The sequence below is a fragment of the Furipterus horrens genome, unplaced genomic scaffold, assembly GCF_987537825.1.
Source record: "Furipterus horrens unplaced genomic scaffold, mFurHor1.1.pri manual_scaffold_1, whole genome shotgun sequence".
NCBI lineage: Eukaryota > Metazoa > Chordata > Mammalia > Chiroptera > Furipteridae > Furipterus > Furipterus horrens.
Window position 1 is genome coordinate 167,746,381 of NW_028327171.1, and position 20,471 is coordinate 167,766,851.

Here is a 20,471-nt window from a genome sequence, read left to right on the forward strand (position 1 = left end):
GGTCACAGGCTGCCAGGGACCTAGCAAAGACTTTGGGGCTGATCCTCGAGGCCCTTTCCCAAGTTCCATTCTGGGAGCCCCATAAATAGAAATTATTGCTGCGTGTGCTTTAGGCTTGAGTTCTGCTAGGGGTCATTTGAACTGAGAGGGTGTCTTTCCATGGCGTGAAAGACCGAATGTTCTCTGAACTGTCCTGAAGGGGAGGTAAGATTTCAGACCTTTTCTTTTCCCTGGATGAGCCGAGAGGGGTCAGTAAAGAGTAATGTGTCAAGTGTTCATTTTCTTTCCATTTCCTGTCTGTGAATTTGTGGTCGTCAGGAGTTGTCTTTTGAAAGGTGAAAAGCATTTCCAAATGAAATATAAGCAATACCAGTGTTTTGGATTTCACCTCAGCTTGAAGCCAAAAGTGATGGACTTTGTTTAATATAAAATTAATAGGTGCCAGACAGAGCTGCCCTACTTATAAAAGAGAAGAGGCTTTCAGCGTCTCTGATATGTGCTGGTCCTAGTCAAGATCAAAACGCATAGTCCCTTCTTCTTTCTCAGGAATGTGATACAGCATCACTGCCAAATTCGGCTTGGTTCCTTGAGAGTAAAGCAGACTGTGGAGCTGACCTTCTGGAGCTTGTTTTGGTCATTTCTAGTTTTCTCTTTCTGTTTCTAGTCCTGTTTTGGCTTATTGTTCTTTTCAGTGTCTTTTTAAAGTGAACTTTTAATCTCCCTGAATGATTTCATTCTTTTTATTTTTTCATTAATTGCTGCGTGTGAACCATGGTAGCTGATTAGAGAAGGAAAACCCAGAAGGCAGCGTGGGGTGGCCTTTCCCCCAGCAGTGCGGTGTGACTGTGGGGCCGGCAGCAGTGTTTCCAACTGCTGAAGCAGGTCAGAGGCCTGGCGTGACTCTGCCGTGTGGGATCTCTCGGTTGTGGAAAGCTTAGGAGGTGAAAGCCTGGGAAGCCAATGTGTGTACAAAACAGAAGGGCGCTGTGTAGAGAACACGTTTCCTGCCCCTCATTTCTTGATCAACCCATTTTTAAATAGTAGCCCAATAATAAAACCATTTTTTATTCTGGACTGAACCTCGCTTCTTTTATCTAGTGAACTCCTAAAGCTTTTCTATGAAGCGTTATTATACCCTTTTTGAAGAGTGGGAAATAGAGCTTTGAAAAATGTATTGTGCCTCCCCCAGGAGGGGCAAGTGAAATTCAGGAGATCAGATCCCCTGTTCCTCATTTTTTAAACTCTGAAACCTCTGGCTGACCAGGTTAAGAACAGAAAATAAGCCAGTTCCATCAAATTTTAGTGGAGGAAGTATATATATATCTATAGATATATATACACGCTAATATTTTTATGCATTAGGTTGTGCAACTTCAATACAACGAACCTGCCTTTATATGATTGTTGGACATGAGACTTTATGAGACATGAACCACATTTTGATAGGAAAACAATAATTGCAACCCATTCCCTCTCCCCGCTACCCACACTTAATGCCTTTTTGACTATCTTGAGAGAGCCAGGAAATGACATAGGAAAGCACAGGGGTGCAGACAGGAGCTGTTGGCTGCCAGGCCCTACTCTGGCGCAGGCGTTTAACCTGGGGGTGTCGTTCTGAAAGTGAGTGGGTTCCAGGAAAATGCAGAAGCATAGCTCACAAACCTGTAGGTAGGGAAAACAGAAACTCTTTCAGCTTTAGGGCTTGGTTCTCTGTGCAGTGGTCGTCAGTGATAAAGACACAGGGTGAGTTCTTGCAGAGCAATGTTACATCCCCACACTTACTGAACCCACATAAGTGTAAGATGTAGCACATTTTTGCCAGGGGTCGGCTGTTACTGGAAAGGAAATATGCACTTCTTATGTAAATTTTTGTTATGCTTTATGAACTAGGTATTGGCTTGCTAGGTAGGTGTTTCCTTAAGTAGTAAGATAATGGTAATTAGCTCTGGATTTTCTTTTAATTTATAGATTCAGTCTTATGTCACTTGGTCATTTTTGCCAATGAGTTTTTAGAAGCAATGGAATATTTAATAATATGTTCATTGTTCATTCATGTAATTCTTTAAGAATGGCCTGATACCTGATTAAATATATGTTTTATGAACTTAGTAAATGATGGAGAATATATATACCAAACTCTTTAACTTTGTTTATGTGAGAGGACAGAGGAAGACTATTTATTTTCACTTTATTTGTAGACCTCTAGTTTAGTGAGTATGTATTACTTCCCTCTGCTTTCGTGAGTATATATTACTTTTCTAATTTAGAAAAAAATAAAGAAAAATGGCATTTCCTAAAACTCCCAGTAGCTTTCAAACCTTACTTTTAAAAAACTTTCACAACTAGGGAAAAACTGTAATAGTACCAAGAATTCTAACATACCCTTACCCTGAAATCACCATTTATTAACATTTTGCAACATTTCCTTTCTATATATTACATTTTTGACTTATATGTATTTCTATATATTTACTTTTTTTTACTGAAACATGAGAGTAAATTGCAGATGCTGTGTCCTTTTGTACCTAAATACTTCAGCATCTTCCAAGAACATAACCATAATACAGCTATCAAATTCAGAAAATTTAACATTGATTCAATAATAGTACCTATTATACAATTTATATTCAGATTTTGCCAATTGTCCCACTAACAGCTTCTTATGGCAATTTTTTCCCAACCCAGATCCCAATCCAGGTTCACATATTTCATTTAGTTAATGTATCTGTTTGGTTTGCTTTAATCTATAACAGTTCCTCTGCCTTTATTGTTTAAGCTCTTACATTTTGAAGAATGCAAGACAGTTTTGTAGACTGTTACTCGTTTTGGATTTATCTGATTTTCCCTCCCTCTTGCCTAGTTCAAGGCTGTCTAGATTTGGTAGGAACGTGACATAGGTCGTGTGTCGTTGGTGTATCTTCATGAGACACCACCGATGTCAGTTTGCTCCATTAATACTGGTGATATTAATATTGAACCCTTGATTAGGGGAGGAGGGCTCACCCAATTTGTTCACAGTAAAAATACCTCCTTTTCCTTAGTAACTAATAATTAAGCCGTTGGTAGATACTTTGAGGATATGTAAATATCTTCCCTCAACAAACATTAGCATCCTTTGGTGATTCTTGTTTGAATCAAGTATTTATTATTATGACAGTTATTGTGTAGAGAGCAAAAAGTTCTAGCATAAATGAGTCTTCCTTTCTTTTTCCTTCCTTTCTTCACTTGTTTAGTCACCCATTGATTCATTTATTTGTTTCATTGTAGACTTATGGATTCCTTTTCAAACTTGAAATGTTATAGTCCATTTTATTATTTTTTTCACTTTCATGATTAAATTGCCCTTGATTTAGTAAGTTAAGAATCCTTTCAAGGTGGCTTCTGTGTCCTTTTGATATATCTTCATCATCATTTTTTTAGCATTTCCCTACTTTTTGGCACAAAAAGATGTTCCAAGATCAGCCATTTCTTTAAGAAGCCCTGATTCAGGGTACATGATTTGGGAGTATGATATTTAGTAGCCAGTTTTGAATTTTAGATGTGCTTATTGTAGACTCTTGTTTTTAAAAGCCTTTGTTCTTTTGAGAGAAAGAATGGGTATAGATAAATTTTGTTTATGAAAACATTGAATTTAAAATTTAATTATCATACATCTGGATAGCTATGACCTGTGATATGCTCCTATTAGAAATGTAAATTGGTAAACTTTTGGAGAAGAGTTTATCAAAATGTATCAAAAAATCTTAAAATATATACTTCCTTTGAGACAGAAATTTTACTTGTGGAACTTTATCATAGGAAGTAGGAAATAGTCAGAGATGTGCAGAAAGAGGAATATAATAGGCTGTTGTTCATCTTACATGTGTAACAGTGAAGAATTAGAAACAACCCACAAGGAATTATATTTTAAATTATGGAATATCTCACACACACAAAAAGTCAAATATGGGAGGTGATGGATATGTTAATTATTGCAATTATGGGGATCCTTTCACTATATATATGATTTATATATACACACACACACATTTTAAATATGTTACAATTTTATTTGTCAATTATACCTCAATAAAGCTGAAAAAATTATGCTACATTTGTATAATAGAATTCTGTTGTACCTTGGAAGAATATTTAAAGAGTTAGGAAAATGCATATACTATACTACTAAGTGGTAAAAGCAAGTTCCAAAACATTTTTATATAATCCCAAGTGTCTGCTTGGTGTCTGTATGGTGTTTTTATTTTTCTTATACTTTCTTTTGTTTTTCATATTTTTCTATGATCATCTCATATTTCTTTTCTGTCCCCCAACATTTTATTATGAAAATTTTCAAAAATAAAGAAAAGTTGAAATGGTCTTATAGTGAACATCTGTATATCTATCTACCATCTAAGGTCTGTCATTAACATAAGTACTTACTTGCTTTATCGCATATATACCCAACTATGTATCCTTCCATTCATCACTCCGCTTTGATGCACTTCAGAATAATTACCGGCATCAATACACTTCCCCTTAAGTCCTTTAAAGCATGCCTGTTCAGTGTGTGTTTACAGTTTTGTTTCCTTTTGAGGTAAAAATCTACATACAATGAAATGCATGTATCACTCCGTTTTGACACATGTGAACACCATGTGACCCACGTGTTTACTTTTATATTCAGAAATAAACTTAATTAAAAATTGTAGCTCTGACAATCTATGGCACTTTCTAAGATTGTTCAAGTAAACTGAGTTTTATAAACCTCTTTAGTATGTCATAAATCACTAAAATGTTTAATGTTTACTTTTCCATAGCAGTGCTATAGGATTTCCAATGGTAATTTAGCTAGTTTATGTTAGTTGAAGATTTACGTGTAGTGCACTATTTATTTTTGTCTTAAAAAGTTTTCAACAGGAAAAATATATACAATCTGAAGAATCTATATACCAAAGGTAAGAGAAGAAATCATTATTGTATGGTAAATTTTAATTGCACTGAGGTCAAACCAAACTGCTGAGGCAGAAGTGGAAGCCAGGAGAGGAGGAGAGGGCAAAGGAGGTCACTGTAGATCACTGTCCTCTTGCCATCGGCTGCCGACTGCTGCCGACCGGGAGAACAGTCCCACACAAGCAGTTCCTCTGCGTCACAGTGTGGGTTTTTAGAAAGGGTTAATCAGAACAGCTGCATTTTATTCTCACAATATATTTGGTGATATGTAGAACTGGACATATCTGTATGTGGTATTTTTTTCTGTCTGAGAGTTGGAAACCTGTAAGCATTTGAGTTAACGTGAGATTTGTTGATATTCAGCTGATAGTAGGAAACCAGATTTAAGTCTGAGATGTGAAAGAAATATGACTGCTTTCTATTTCCCCAAAAGAATTGAAAGGAAGCAGAATCCTCAAGAGGTAAAATATGAGGCTTTTTCTTTATCTGCCTTGCTTTTTGCAAGGCACTACTCTCTTTATTTAAAAAAAAATTTTCTGCCCCAATTTGGCTGTTATGGAAGTGTGGGAAGCCATATAAATACAAGTTTTAAAACTGTCTCACGTTGTAAATATTTATAGATTAAAAAATGTCAAAAGTGATCATAAAAACAGGAGCTATCAGTACCTTTTTATCTAAAGGGGAAAAGACCCATGTGGCATAGAAAACACAATCTTAAAATTGACACAAAACTAGAAAAGAACTAAGAAATTAAGGTTTTGTTATATAAATTTAATCAACATGACAGCATTTAGTGTTTCATAGAAGGCCAGTTAATGCTGTTACCACTTTATTAGTTCCTAGGAGACCCCTTTTTCTCCTTTGTAGTTCTATAGCTGACTTAAATTTGCATTTGCTTTAATTGTAGGAATGCTGTTTTAATGTTTTCCCCTGAACACAATAAAGAGGAATATTACACTTACTTTCTTTGTAAATCCTCTCAATATTTAAATACATCAATGAAACCAGTACAAACAAATTAAAAATTATGGATACTTAAATTCTGACATAGTTTCTGTGATAATTTGTCCAAAATGACCACTCAGCGTCTTTAAGCCTCAAGAGAGCCGGGTTAACTCTACTGGCGTTGACATTTGAAGTTGCTGCAGCGCCTGACTTGTTTGTTATAGCATCTCCACATCCCTCGTCTCTTCTCCTTCACTCAGGAGTCCCTTCGTGAGTTATTTAAAACAACCCCATGTAAAATTCTTCTCTTCCTCAATCAAAAATGACTCATTCTGGATACTGTTCTTTTATGTCAGTGGTTCTCAAAGTGTGGTCCCTACACCACACTTGTTAGGAATGCAGATTCTTGGGCTGCACCCTAAGTCAGAAACTCTGGTGTGTGGGGCTGGGTAATCTGTGCTGCAACAAGCTTTCCAGGTGTTTCTGATGCCCCTAGAGTTTGAGAACCACTGCTTTCACTTGTAGCTAGCTGACCAGTGATATGTCAAATACGGGCGGTCAATATATTAACTTCAGTTTGGAATTTTAGGTACCTTGTCAAACTGACAGTGGAGAAAGACTTGTTGGCAGAGGTTTTTTAGACCTTGAAATTCACCATGGTCGGGGGACCACCTGTGCACAGGTATCTGGCTGTGTCACTGAGCATGATGAACTGAAGGCTGACTTAAGAATGGCAAACATACACGAAACCTCAGGCAAATCCCTTCAGATTCCAAACCGTCCCCAGTCCGGTTCTCACCTGACTTTCCAGCTTTGTCTTTCATTTTCTGACCTGAATTCCCCAATCCTGTCCAACCGCTCTTCTGTCCTACTTTCCCATTTGGGTAACCTTGTTGGTTCACATCCTTTCCTTCACCTGTACCACCTTTGTCTCCCCTGCTGGGCACATCCTACTTATTCTTCAGCTCTCATTTCTTTCTTCTTTGTGAAGCACTCTCAGGTCCTGCAAGCATAATTTTTGGCCTTTTCTTTTTGAATGTATACAAGTTAGTTCCCATAACACTACTAGTGATTAAACTGCCTGTGATTCTAGTTTTACTCTAAGCTTTTGTCACTTAAGTTGCATGTGAACATGCATGTCTTCTCATCTAAAAGCAGGGCCTGATCACAGTACCTACATCACGGGGTTTGCTTGTTGAGAGGATTAAATGAGATAACACCTGTAAAATATCTAGAAAAGTGCTTGTCACATAGGAAGACTTGGATAATCATTAACTAGCAGCTGTATCTTCACAACCATTCTCTAAAGTCAGGAGAGCAGATAGGTGTCGTGAAAACTTCTATTTGTTGGTTCCTAGAACCTTAGGTTGAGAAGGGGTCAGAGGCCATGGTTACTGTCTGCAGGAGAGAGGGGAAGGGCAAGCACGTAGGTGGTGAGCTCTTTGAGGGCGAGGACTGCCGTGGCCTTTGTCGCTGATGTTGTCACATCCCCAGTCATCACCACTGTCCCAGGTACAGATGCCACTGTGAGCACTTCATTAGGGACTTTCCATTACTGCCCTCTTCTTCTTCACAGCCATGTTACAGAATTATTGTCTCCATTGCACAGATCAGAAATTAAGGCTCAGGGGAGTTGAGTAACCTGGCTAACACACACAGCACCTTCCCGTGCCCGCCTCACAGGGAAGTATTTGTTCCTTGGTGCTTGGCATCATGTCGCAGCAGACTTTCCTTTCATCCTCATTCAGGAAAGATATTCTGTGTTTAAGTACCCACATTTTCTTCATTTATTAGAACACATCTATCCTTATCGCTGTTTGTGACCTGCATTCCGCTATGGAGTAACAGAACTCTTGGTTCTGACCTTTGGTTTACCTGATGTTGGATTTTGTTAAATGCCCTTGCTTTTGTACCGCCAAGATTGGCATGCCATTTCTGCTTAAGGAATTTTAAACATTTCCCTTTGCTATGATTTAACTCTATGCTGTATATATAAATCATCACTCGAACTAGAAAATAACCATTTAAAATAATGAATTCTTTTATTTGATAATTAAAGCAGTCATCACCCAGAAGTCTATATTGAAAAGCCATCTATCACTCAGCTTTATTTTATGAGATATTTCTGTTACTGGGAGCTTATAATCTAAGACACCCCAATGTGAACTGCTATAAAGATATATAGAAAATTGGCAGTTACAAAATAGCAGTATGATGTAAAGTACAGCATAGGGAATCTAGTCAATAATATTGTAATAACTATTTTTGGTGCCAGGTGGATCTCAGAATTATCGAGGAATCACTTCATAAATTATATAAGTGCCTAACCACTATTCTGTATATCTGAAGCAAGTATAAAATAACATTAAATGTCAACTGTAATTTAAAAAACAAAATGTAAAAACAATAATAAAGTAAAGAGACATAGAAAATTGGACATTTTGAACAAATATGTAAATAAAGCGAGTAAGCATGTATTATTGATATTTCTAAAGGTAACACAACGCTCATAATGAGGAAAAGCTACAGGGATGGTTTCTTCTGGGACCAAGGACAGTTTAGAAAGTTACCTGGATTGTAAATAAAGTTCTTATCATGTTATATGAGATGCAATTACATTAAGACAGACATCACTTTATGATATTTTTCAGATCTTTGATATGACCATAGAAATGCTGTTAAGCCAGTCAGTAAAAGACAGATACCATACGATCTCACTTGTGTGTGGAATCTAATGAAAAAATAGAAACAGAGGCATGGATACATGGAACAGACTAACAGCTGTCAGAAGGGAGCGGGGAGGGGGGCATTGGATGAAAGAAGGTGAAAGGATCAGCCAGAGAACATATATGCATAACCTATGGACACAGACAACAGTGTGGTGATGGCCAGAGGGAAGTGGGGTGGGGCTGGGTGGAGGTTGACAAAGATGGGGTTGGGGGGAGTGAGGACATCTGTAATAGTGTCTACAATAAAAATAAAGTTAAAAAAAGAAAAATAAGGTTTCAACATGGGCGATGTTTAGAAATAAAATTGAGGAATACAGCCAGAGGTTAGACGTAAGAAATAGAAAGGAGACCAAAACAATGGTAAGGTTTAGAATCTGGCTGTCAGAGAGACTGTGAGGCCATGAACCAGCATGACCAAGAAGAAGAGAGGATCAAAAGTAAGATAATGAGTTCCATTTTGAACATTTTTACTGAAAGTATAAAGAACGTCCAAGTGGATTACAGAGAACACTGGGTTATTCACCAATATACCGTCACTTATTTCAGCAGGAGAGAAAGGGAAAAGAAGAGTGAGCAAAGCTGGCAGTACTGACTTAATGCCCACTCCATGCCAGTCCTCCCTGAGGTCCTTAGACTGAGTTTTAAGATGGTGTTTGCGGTAATTGCTAAAAGTGGCAATGATAGCCAGGAGGAATGGGTGTTCAGTGATTTCCGTTGTGCGTGGTACCTCCGTAAGGAAATCTAGAGAACAGAAGTACCAGAGGACAGGAGAGGGTCAGTGTCGCTCAACCATCAGGTCATCCGTGATATCAGAATACCCTAACAGGGTCTCACTTCTGTTCAGCTTGGTTACCAAAGCCTCGGATAAAGACAGCTTCTCAAATATGGAGCAAATATGGATTGCCTTAGTTTGGCCGGGTAGGGGAGCGCTGGCAAAATAACAATTAAAGATTATTTCTAGCAACTAAAATAATAGAAGCCCAAAGAAATGTTTAAATGATTAACGTTTAGAAACTTGGCTTGGTAATATTTCCTATGAAAAATAGACTTGAAGTTTTCACTGAACCCTAAGTTCGACAAAAGCTGAAGTGTAAACCTGGGTCACAATAATAAAAGTTAAATTTAAAACTTGGCAAAAAAAAAAAAAAGCGCTCATCATGTGTTTTACTGATCAGGACATAGCTCAGCAGTTTACTGAATATGGGTTATTAGATTTTACAGGGAAAATGGCAAATGTGAGCACTCTAAGGAGACTAAGAAAGATGAAGGGTATGAAATATATATATAGTTTTTAAAAGAGTTGGAGAACTGAAGATACTTAGCCCAATGAAGATTCAAAGGGGTGAGGGACGTAATATCGTCTTAAAGCATTTAAAGGGTGGTAACGTGGAAATCCTTTAAACTGGCCCAGAGAGCAGGACTGGAAGCCCTCGGCAGGCAGTAGTCAAGTATATCTCACTCTGTTCAAGAACAAACGTTTTGAAAAGCACAGCTGGTTATTAGAATGGGCTGTCACAGAAACAACTTGACTGAGGTTGTCAAGCATCTGTCTCAGCTGTGGAAGGAAGTCACATGTCAGGTGGGAAGTTGCTTTTGGTAACCACGTGTGTAATATTCAGTGACCCCACACTTTCCGTAAGGCCATAGGAATATCAACTTTCCACATGAGAAGGGATGTATTGAATCAGTACAGTGGAGTGAAAGAGATAGATTTAGAGTCAGGCATCTTGGATTTGAATCTTAATTCTGGCAATTGTAAGCTGTGCCATTTTACAAACTCAGTTTCGTTGTATAAAAATGGTGAGATGATGGATGTGAAATAGCCTGTATTCCTTCTGAAAAGCTGTAATAAATGGCAGTTTTTATTACTAAAAAGTTTTATTTGCAAGAGAAAGCTCCTATCATTCTTATTTTTGCTACTTAGTCATTTAAATTATTTTAAATCCTTTCAAAAGTTTGTTAGATTACTTGTTTACTTGCATATGGAGGTTACTTTTGGTTTGTCGTATGAGGAACTTTATTGCAATTGTTATTTCAGCTTTTCATTAAAGTAGTATTGATCTCAGTTTATTAAGCAATAAACATTTCAGTTAATATTTGTTCTTCAGCCACACTGTCGATACTGTACTGAAATCAAAGCAATGAATGTATTCCTACAAAAATATTATATCCTGACTATATACAAAGCTGGGCTCTTGCTGCTGGATAAAAATAGTACGAGGCACACATTGAATTTCTGAGAAACTCAAAGCCTAATAGTCAGACAATTAAATAATTGCAGGAGAGGAAGAACCACCCATGAATACTTCTGATCATTTCAAAATAGACATGCTTTGCTCTCAGTCTTCAGAATACAGTGACCTCACTTGTATATTAAAAAGGTGCCAAGAATTTTCTTCTCTACTTTTGAGTGTAGACAGGAAGTCACTGACATGAAATTACCCAAGATAGAGACCATCGTATCAATTTTTTTCCATTCATGCTTGATTCCTGCTCCTGGTGAGGACACTCAGTTTCTGTTCCAACATTGCCATTGATAACGTGTGAGATGTGGGCTGTTCAATGTGGGAACAGTTTCATTCTTAGAAAGATCTTTACAATGTAACTTTCAGCATTGATACTGGCCTCTATCTTCAGGGCCAAATCTTACCCTCTCCCATATGTTAGCTTCCTGAGCAAAGGATCTGTATTTTAAGGATTCTTATATATTCCAAGCTCAATGTAGTACCTGGCCCACCATAAGCAATCAATAAATGCATAGGGCATAAATAAACAAAATAATGAACACAATGATCACCTTAACTTTCTCTTCTTTTGTAAGGTTTGCATAAGGTTTTGCTCTTCTAAATCTACAGAAAAGAGAACAGCTTGCCATTCCTAGTTGACTTCAGAGCCTTTTCTTCTCCATGTTCAGCTGATATTTTTTGAGTTCTTAATAAATTAGTTACTCTTTGAATGAAAAGATTCTGTTCCATAGCAGCTGGGAGGGATTTTCCTGGCTATGTTTCTTATTCTGGTTTGTTTCTCAAATGTGTTTCAAAAAAAGGAACCTAAGATGTTTTTTCTTAGCTCTGTTAATATCAGATGTTCACTGATTCATGATCTGAGAAAAATTAAAGTGTCTTAAATGAAATGAGACTGCCAGAATTTTAATGACATGAAAATATGACTCCTGTCCCTGATACTGTTCTTCAGGAAAACAGTGCTTGGTAAAATTAGCTCCATTGGGGCAGCTACACTGATAAGCATGGAAATGCCTGGGCTGTGTTCACACAGGCTCTGTTTCGGAACCAGGGGACTGGACGGCTGCTCTGCTTTTGAAGAGAGATTGTATGAAGCGATGAATGCACTGTAATTTCATTCTTTAAGATAGTTTAGCCCAATAAAACTGCAAATTCCACTGAGGAAGGTAACTCTACATGTTAGTGATATATCAGAATAAGTGACCTATGTGATCTTCTTCCTGAGCACATGCTTTTCTAGGTGGGGAGATGCATAATTGATGCTGCAGGACACTGTGACCTCACAGATTACAAGGAAACCTCCTTTTCTGTATTCTGTCATCCAGCATGTACAGAGTGTTTATTACATGTTGGGGCACTTTTCTAGAGACTTGGGGCCACATTGGTTAATAAAATGGACAAAAATTCATGTCCTTTTAGAGCTTACCTACAAAGGTGGGAAATTTTTTTTTAAATGGTACGTTAAAACATAAAGAGAGCTTTATCCCTCTTAAATATTAGCTGAACTTAGTAACTAACTTCCAAAGATTAGAATAGAGAAAAGGAAGAATGAACAGCCTTAGAGTGGACAAGGCTGGGAGACATGACCTTACCTGAGTGAGTAGGGTTTATATCACTCGTGATAAGTCACGTTGATGGCATGTGTCCTCGATATGTGATGAGAAAAGCACTTCATTTCTGTGATATTCCTCCTCCAAATCCATAATCCCGGTCTAGCCATGAGGGTCACATCAGCTCTCCCAAATTGGTGGACATTCTACAAAGTACCTGGCCAGTACTCCTCAAGGCTGTTACGGTCTTGAGAAACCAAAAAAAGACTGAGAAGCTGTCATAGCCCAGAAGAGGTTAAGGAGGCATGACGACCAAACACAACATGGTATCCTGACTTAGATTCTAGGACAGAAAAAAGGACATTGTTGCAAAAATAGTAAGTCCAAATAAAGTCTGGAGTTTAGTTCACACTAATGAACCAATGATGGTTTCTTAATTTTGACAAATCGACCCTGGGTAATGCAACATGTTAACATTAGGGGAAAACAGGGTGAGAGAAACCATCTGCATGATGTTTTCAACTTTTCTGTAAATCTAAAATAAAAAGTTTATATAAAAAAAACGTAAGGAAAAACATAGAACAGAATAAAGGAGATCAGGTGCACCAGAATGGGGCTAGGGTTGCAAATTTAAATAGCTTAGTCAGTGAACAAGAAGGTGATATTTGGGTTAAAACCCGAAGAAAAGGAGGGAGGGAGCCATATGCATATAAGGGGGTAAAACATTCCAGGCAGAGGATCAGGCAGTACCAGGTGGGAGCATGTCTGGTGTGCTGGAGAAATAGCAAGGAAGCCACTGTGTCTAGAGTGGAGTGCATGAGGGGAGGAGAAACAGAAAATGGGACCAGAGAGGCAACAAGACAAAATGGTATAGGGCCTTGTGGGCAATTGTAAGAGCTTCTGATTTAAATTGGGAAGAGATGGAACTTGTTTAGGAGAAAGAGGATCAAAACTATGAACATTAAAATGAAAACTGTATCACAACAACCAACAACAGAAGCTAGGGAAATAAAAATAAATAAATAAATAAATAAATAGATTGGGAAGAGATGATGAGCAGTCAAGCACTTTTGAATAGAGAAGTGAAATTATGTGACTGTGTTTTAATATGACCACTCTGGATACTCTGTTGAGAAAAGTCTATGTGGGACAGAGGCAGGGGCAGAAAGACCAGTTAGGAATATAATCCAGATGAGAGATATGTGGCTGGAGCCAGCAGGGTTGCAATGGAGGCAGAAGGAAGTGGTTGAATTTGGGGTCTGTTTTAAAGGTAGAACTCACCAGATTTGCTCACTGATAGGACATGCTCTCTGAAAGCAGAGTCAAGGAAGTCTCCCAAGTTTGGCACCAAGGAGATGGAAGGATGTGTTTGCCATCATGTGAGATGGGGAAGAACATGGGTGGAGCAGATTTGTGAGAGCGATCAAGAGTTCATTTTTGATATAAACAATGAACAATTGAAAATAACCATCTTAAAAAATACCATTTACAATGCAACAAACATATGAAATAATTAGAAGCAACTCAAATGTCCATAAATGGACAGATAGACAAAATATGGTATATGGTTTTAATGGAATTATATTCATTCCTTGAAAAGGAAGAATTTCTGATACATGCTACAACATGGACAGATCTTGAAAACAGTATGTGAAGTGACAGAAGCCAGATACCAGAGAATAAATATGGTATATTACCTGTATGAGGTACCCACAAGAAGCAAATTCAGAAACAGAAAGTAGAGTAGTGGTTACCAGGAACTGAGGGGAATAGGGAGTTATTGTTTAATAGGTACGGAGTTTCTGATTACAATGATTAACAAAATTCTGGAAATAGTAGTGATGGTTGCACAACAATCTGAATGTACTTAATGCACCGTACACTTAAAATGGTTAAAATGATAAGTTTTATATGTACCACAAGTAAAATACAAAGTTTTATTTAAAAAAAGGAAGAAATACTAAGGGTTAAATTTAACAACAGAACTGTACAAAATCTTTACACAGACATTGCTGGGAGAAATTAAAGAGGGCACTAGCAACTGGAGAGATACACTTTGTTCATGGGTCAAAATACACACTATTAAGATGCCAGTTCTCCTGAAATTGATTTGTTCATTCACTAACATCCGAATCATGGCAGCAGCCAATTTTTGGTAGAAAGTGATAAGCAGAATGTAAAACAAATGTGGAGATACAAAAAACTGAGAATAGCAAAAATGACTTTGAAAAAGGAGATCAATGTTGGAAGACTTCACTTCATTTCATTACTTACTAGGAAGCTGCAGTTACAAAATCACATGGTATTCATGGATAGACAGGGTTTTCCTGAGTACAGCGAAGTAAAAGCAGAACCAAAGAGTGAGTGAGGATGGAGGTGAGGGGAGGACTCCGTTATGATTTACGTGGCACTGAAGCTAGGGGAAGACAGGAGGGAAGACATCGGGAAGGGAGTGGCACTAGAAGGTGTAGGAAACGGTGATTGACTGTAGGCCGAGGGAGTGTTGGGGTTCAGGGACTAGTAGAAGGGAGTTGGAAACATAGGAATTGGGGTCCGCAAGTGGGATGGATGGATTTTAGGATGTGAAGGAGTGTGGCTGTTGGTAACGCAGGGTCTAGGATGTGAGCAAAGAAATGTGCAGCTGAGATGTGGTGAAGGATTAGATCCTTGCAGGGAAGTTCTGGGACTTGAGAGGACAAGTGTCATTTTCTCCCATTACCATACCGGAATGGTAATGGGAGAAAATGACAGCTAGGAGCTAAAATAATCAAGAAATAAAGGGGTGAAGATTAATGGCTGATGCAATCTCATGACGTAAGATTCAGCTCGTAGGGAGCAGGCGGAGAGAGCGGTCTGCAGTGGTGACGAGGCCACCTTGCTCACCTTGCTCCGGGCCCAGTGGAGCAAGAGCTGAAAGAGACAGCTAGCTGCCCTTGAGAAGCCTGCAGGGGACAGCGCGGCTTCATCAGGGAAGCGGAGGCTAAGTCTAGGGAACAGTTTCAGGACGGTGGAGGTCTAGGTGACGACGGAGTGTCAGGATGCTGGAAGGCTTTCAGGAGCTGAGGAAAGAAAATGGGAAATAGGATCTAAGAGGAATATGTGCAGTCTCACAGGAATAGGGGTGAGGGAGGCCACCCTGGACCTGGGCTGTCCTGTGGTGGTGACATAAACAGGGACAGTGGGCACAGTGAGGCCATGCTGTGGGGTGGGAAGGTGTAGGTGTTGGGGCCACCCAGCCTCAGGAGCTGGACATAAAAGACACCTGAGGAGGAACCTTTTGCCTTTGAAAGTCTGTTCAGCAACAGAAGTGATTCTCCTTCACTTCAGATTGTGTGATTGGTGTGATCTGGAATTCGTCAGTGACTCTTAGAGCAGATAATTGGTGGCGAACAAGTCCATCCGAGAGAAAGTAGAAAACCTAAAACGAGGAAAATCTTCTTGCCAGCATGTCCTTCGATCTACTGGCAAAGGTAGCAGTCAAAATATTTATGATGAATTTTCATTGGCAGGTTTTATACAAAGTCTTCTGTCTTTTGTTGGAAATGGAGACATTAATTCTAGGAAGCAGTATAGCCTAGTGTAAAGAGTTGGCATTCTGGAGTCAGATGATGCAGATTAAAATCCTGGTTCCATGACTCATTAGCTGTATGGGCAAGTTACTTAACCAGGTCTTAGTTTCTTCTCCTATAAGATGTCAATAATAATAGAGCCTGCTTCATAAAGATGCCGCAAGGACCAAATGAAATAATGCATGTAAGTGCACCTAACGTACTTCCTGGCACCCAGTCTACTTTCAACATTTTTGACTTGTTATTTTAGAAACTTACAGTCAGAATATACTCAATATTTATACTCTCTTCTGCGATTTGTTAGAACATATCTCAACATGGCTTTCTTTGTTTTAAGACTTGTGGACTTTGTGTGGGGCGATGGGTGCATGATGCAGAGTGCAGGTAATGTTTGGTTGAGTTGTGCACTTGCAACCTGTGTGGTTTTGTGAACCAGTGTCACCCCAGGAAATTCAATTAGAAAATAATAAAATAAACTATTTTTTAAATGTTTGTAAATAACAAGCTACTTACATCATTCATATAGGCTCATGTTTCCCAATCTTTTAAAATCCATGATGAAAGGCCTGCAGAGGAGGTGAGGGAACATTCAGGGAAATTTAGATTTTCCCTGGAAGTCTAAAATGCCATAGCCTCCTGGAGGGCAGTTGAGGAGAATGACAGAAAAGAAAATGTAATGCCATGTGACCCATCACCCTCACTCTTAAGAGTTTGTTCTATGAAAACAATTGGAAAAATGAACATTCCTATGTATTAAGAGTAGGGAATGGCCATGACAAATTGAAAATGGTGAGTACATGCTACCTTTAGAATCAGAAAGAAAAAAAAAAGCTCACCCAATGCATGGAATCTTATAGCATATCAGTTGGGGAAAGCATCTTTGTAATTTATTTTGCATACAAAGGCAATTTGCCCTCTATTCAGTTTTGAATCCTGCAAAGTGGCTTGAAAGTATATTCCTATGCTTCTGATATTTTCTGCTTCAACTCCCCTAGAATATCACTGATGGCCCAGAATTTTAATCTTCTTATTTATCTTATTTTTTCCTCCCAATTTCTTTGCTGTCATGAAGGTCTGCGTACATGTGGTATAAAGTAAACACGGACTCTACTTAACAGTTTCTCCAGGTCTTAATTGTTAGTTGAAGAAACGTTGCAGACATTTCAAGTTAAATGTAATTTGCATTTATCTGGGCACTCAGCATCTTCTTTTAGTATTCTTTAGGAATACAAATAGAGCATTTGGTTACTAACCATTAAGGCTTTAAAATTTTGCCTTTGTTTCTAGCTTGCTCCAGATCTGTAATTATAAGAGGGAGAAATCTGTATTTGCTATGTAGATGAAAACCTATGAAGAACACCTAATCCAGTACTTTGGTGGTAATTGAAATAATTTCTTTTCCTTTATTTTGTAGGATTATTTGTTTCTTTTTGTTTTAGCAAACCCATAAAGGCTCTGGAATGTTTACCTACAGCCATTTGTCAGGATGAGTTAGGTAGAAATTTTCCTTTTTAAGATCTGTATATAAACAGAGAAAAACATTTCACACCTGTTTATCTTAGCAGGGCCTGCAGAGAGGAGGAGGTAGATTCTCCATTAACTCTTCCTTCCACTTACAGAGGAGTTTAGGAAACAGAGTATCCTGCCACCTTGCCAGCTTTGGCTAAGAGCACTCAGAGCCAAATGAAGGGGCTCTCCATGTTAGACTACAGACAAACGCCTCCCCTAAATTTCTCATTTCTCTGTGCAGCTCTTTCAGCTCACCTAGCTGAATTATGTTCACAAGATACTTCTAGCATACATCTTTAGAAACATACTATGGGGTTTAGAATTCTTTTTCTTTAATGAAAACTACTTTTCAGTTTTGGTCCCCATTAGATACAGTCCTTGGCTCTCCCATCCTAGTATATTAGGAAATCTAGTTTGGGGGGAGGGGTGTCATGTATTTATCTCCTCTAAAATGTTTGATGATCTTCCTTTTAAGATACTACTAATTCAATTCAGTAATAAGTTAGACATGAGTAAAAAGGATATCAAAAAATTGGGACAATGTAATAGCATAATCAATAAAATAAACCTAAAATTTTATTTTATTTATTTGTTTTTAGAGAGAGTAGGAGGGAGAAAGAAAGGGAGAGAAACATCGATGTGTGAGAGATACATCAATCAGTTGCCTCTCACATGCCCCCAACTGGGGAACCTGGCCTGGGACCCAGGCATGTGCCCTGACTGGGAATCAAACTGGTGATGTTTCAGTTCCTAGGCAGGCACTCAATCCACTGAGCCACACCAGCCAGAGCTAAAAATATTTTAAAAGAAAATAAAAGAAACGAAGTCCTTTTTTGATACAACTTCTAAATCAAAATAAATGGTTTCCTCTTTGACTGAATCAGTTAGTTCATAAGCCGTATAAGAAAATTCGTCTGTTTTCTCGTTTGTTGCCACCCTGCATCACTGACTGGCTTCCCACACAGCTACGTAAACCATTGGCTGCAGCCTCGTTTCTTTACCTTGAAAACATTCCCACCTTCCTTGAATCCAGTACCTGCTTCGGTTGTGGTCTTTATCCTGTCTTTGACCGTCATCCTGAGTGAATCTGGGGTCCTTTGTAAGGCCCTCGGAGCTGACTGCAGACGAGCGTCACTACCGCTGTGACTTTAAGCGGCACTTTTCTTCGGCCACTTCTGGGTAAAACCTCCAACATCGCAGAGCTTAGAATTGTTCTACCTTCAAAATAGCAAGCCTGAGCGTCCCTCCTCTGCTCATAATTTATTTTACCCAGCCTTCCAGCAGCCCTGCCTTTCTTCATCCTTATCCTGGCATCTAGCTTTTGTTCTCCAAACTCAGCACTCGCTTTTGGATTCACTTGTCTCCAAGCTTCTTAATCCTGTGCTCACCTCTTAATCCTGTTCCGCCCTGTCTCGTCTCTTTGATCTTCTCGCCCTGGAGACAAACGGGAAGGCTTTGTGCGTCTGTGCAACACCTGGCTCAATGTTCATTGTTTTCTCTTAATGGGCAAGCGAATGTTAACATATCTACTCACAGGTTTAGTTTTAATCATTTTTGGCTGTGTCAAAAATTAAACCTACCATCAGAAGGCAGATGTTTACAACCCTGGGGAACCCAACTAATGGACTTACAGGGTCTGTAGTTTTAAATCTAGGCTACGAACGTCAGAGTCTACGTACAGTAATCGGAAGGCGTCAAGTCCAGCCAGGTATCGCGCACTGGGAAGTGGGGAAGCTGTGGGGCAGGGCAGAGGGCAGCCTGCACTGGCTCTAGTCATGTGCTGGTCCGTCAGGGTGTCACTGTGCAGAACATGGTCCAAACCGGTAGCTCGTGCACGTGTCTGTCCTTCAGACATGTGCTGTTTGGTTCACACAGTATTTCCATTTTTTAAAATTTATCATTAACATGTAAAACTTAGGTGACTTTGCATGCAAATCCAGATTTCTAGCTTCCTTGAAAAAGAAGCGCACTGGATCCGGTGGTTGAGTGGTCACAGCGGAGGCTTCATCACAAGGACAAGGCTCGTGCGGAAGTATCAGTTTTTAAAGATTTAGTAAAGATCAGTATTACGATTTTTTATAATTGTCTCGTAATAACATGCAGTTTTGTTAGTATTTAACAATGCAATCAATAAAATAAATAAAAGAATCGGTCTTTTAAAAAGTTAGCTGTTACATATATCTGAAAGACGTAGGAATATTAAGCCACATCTCTTAAGAATGCCCAGTTTCTTTTTATGAAGTAAGGTTATACTCCTGTGAACTTTTAAACTTCCTCATTCTAATATGTTCTAATGAAACATACTGAAATTTATTCTTGGAATGAACTTTTGGCACAAAAATTATTAGTAGCAGTACAAAAACGAAAAGTAAAAATCATGAGCTAAATGTCTGTTTAGGCAAGAAGCACATTTCTGAACTACAAATATGGTGTTCATATTTCCTGAATTATTTCTGACTTGATAGCTGAAGTAATTCAGGAAATTATTCTTTATACCTCTACAGTAGTCCCTCTCTATATCGCAGTTCACTTATCATGGCCTCACTATATTGTGGTATTTTAAAAAATATTATATTTAATTATTTATCGCAGATTTTTCGCTATATCGCTATAGTATTTTGCAGTACTATATACGTATGTTGTTAAAGTTACATAGGTTTAAGAGTGTAGAATATGTTTAAGAACATAAGTAGTGTTTATAAAAGTGTGGAAAAGGTTAATAAGGGACTGGGAACGGTTTATAAAGCCTTAAAATATATATAAATACTACAATAAATGTAAGGTTACTACTTCGCGGATTTTCACCTACCGCTGGGGGGGGGGGGGGAGTCTAGAACGTAATACCCGCGATAAGTAAGGGAATATAGTATTCATTTTCCCAAACTACAGATATAGGCGATTATTTTTACGTTGTGAAGTGTTAATGCAATGATTCTTTTGTTTCCATCTTAATGGTGGCAATAAAGGAGAAAGACAAAAACCAAGAACAGTGATAAT

General features: G+C 38.5%; 1 protein-coding gene across 3 annotated transcripts in view; it reads left to right on the forward strand.

Annotated features, from left to right (window-relative positions):
* Positions 1-20,471, forward strand: part of MAP3K20 (mitogen-activated protein kinase kinase kinase 20) — a 152,880-nt gene that overhangs the window by 11,905 nt on the left and 120,504 nt on the right. The gene's annotated exons all lie outside the window — the stretch shown is intronic.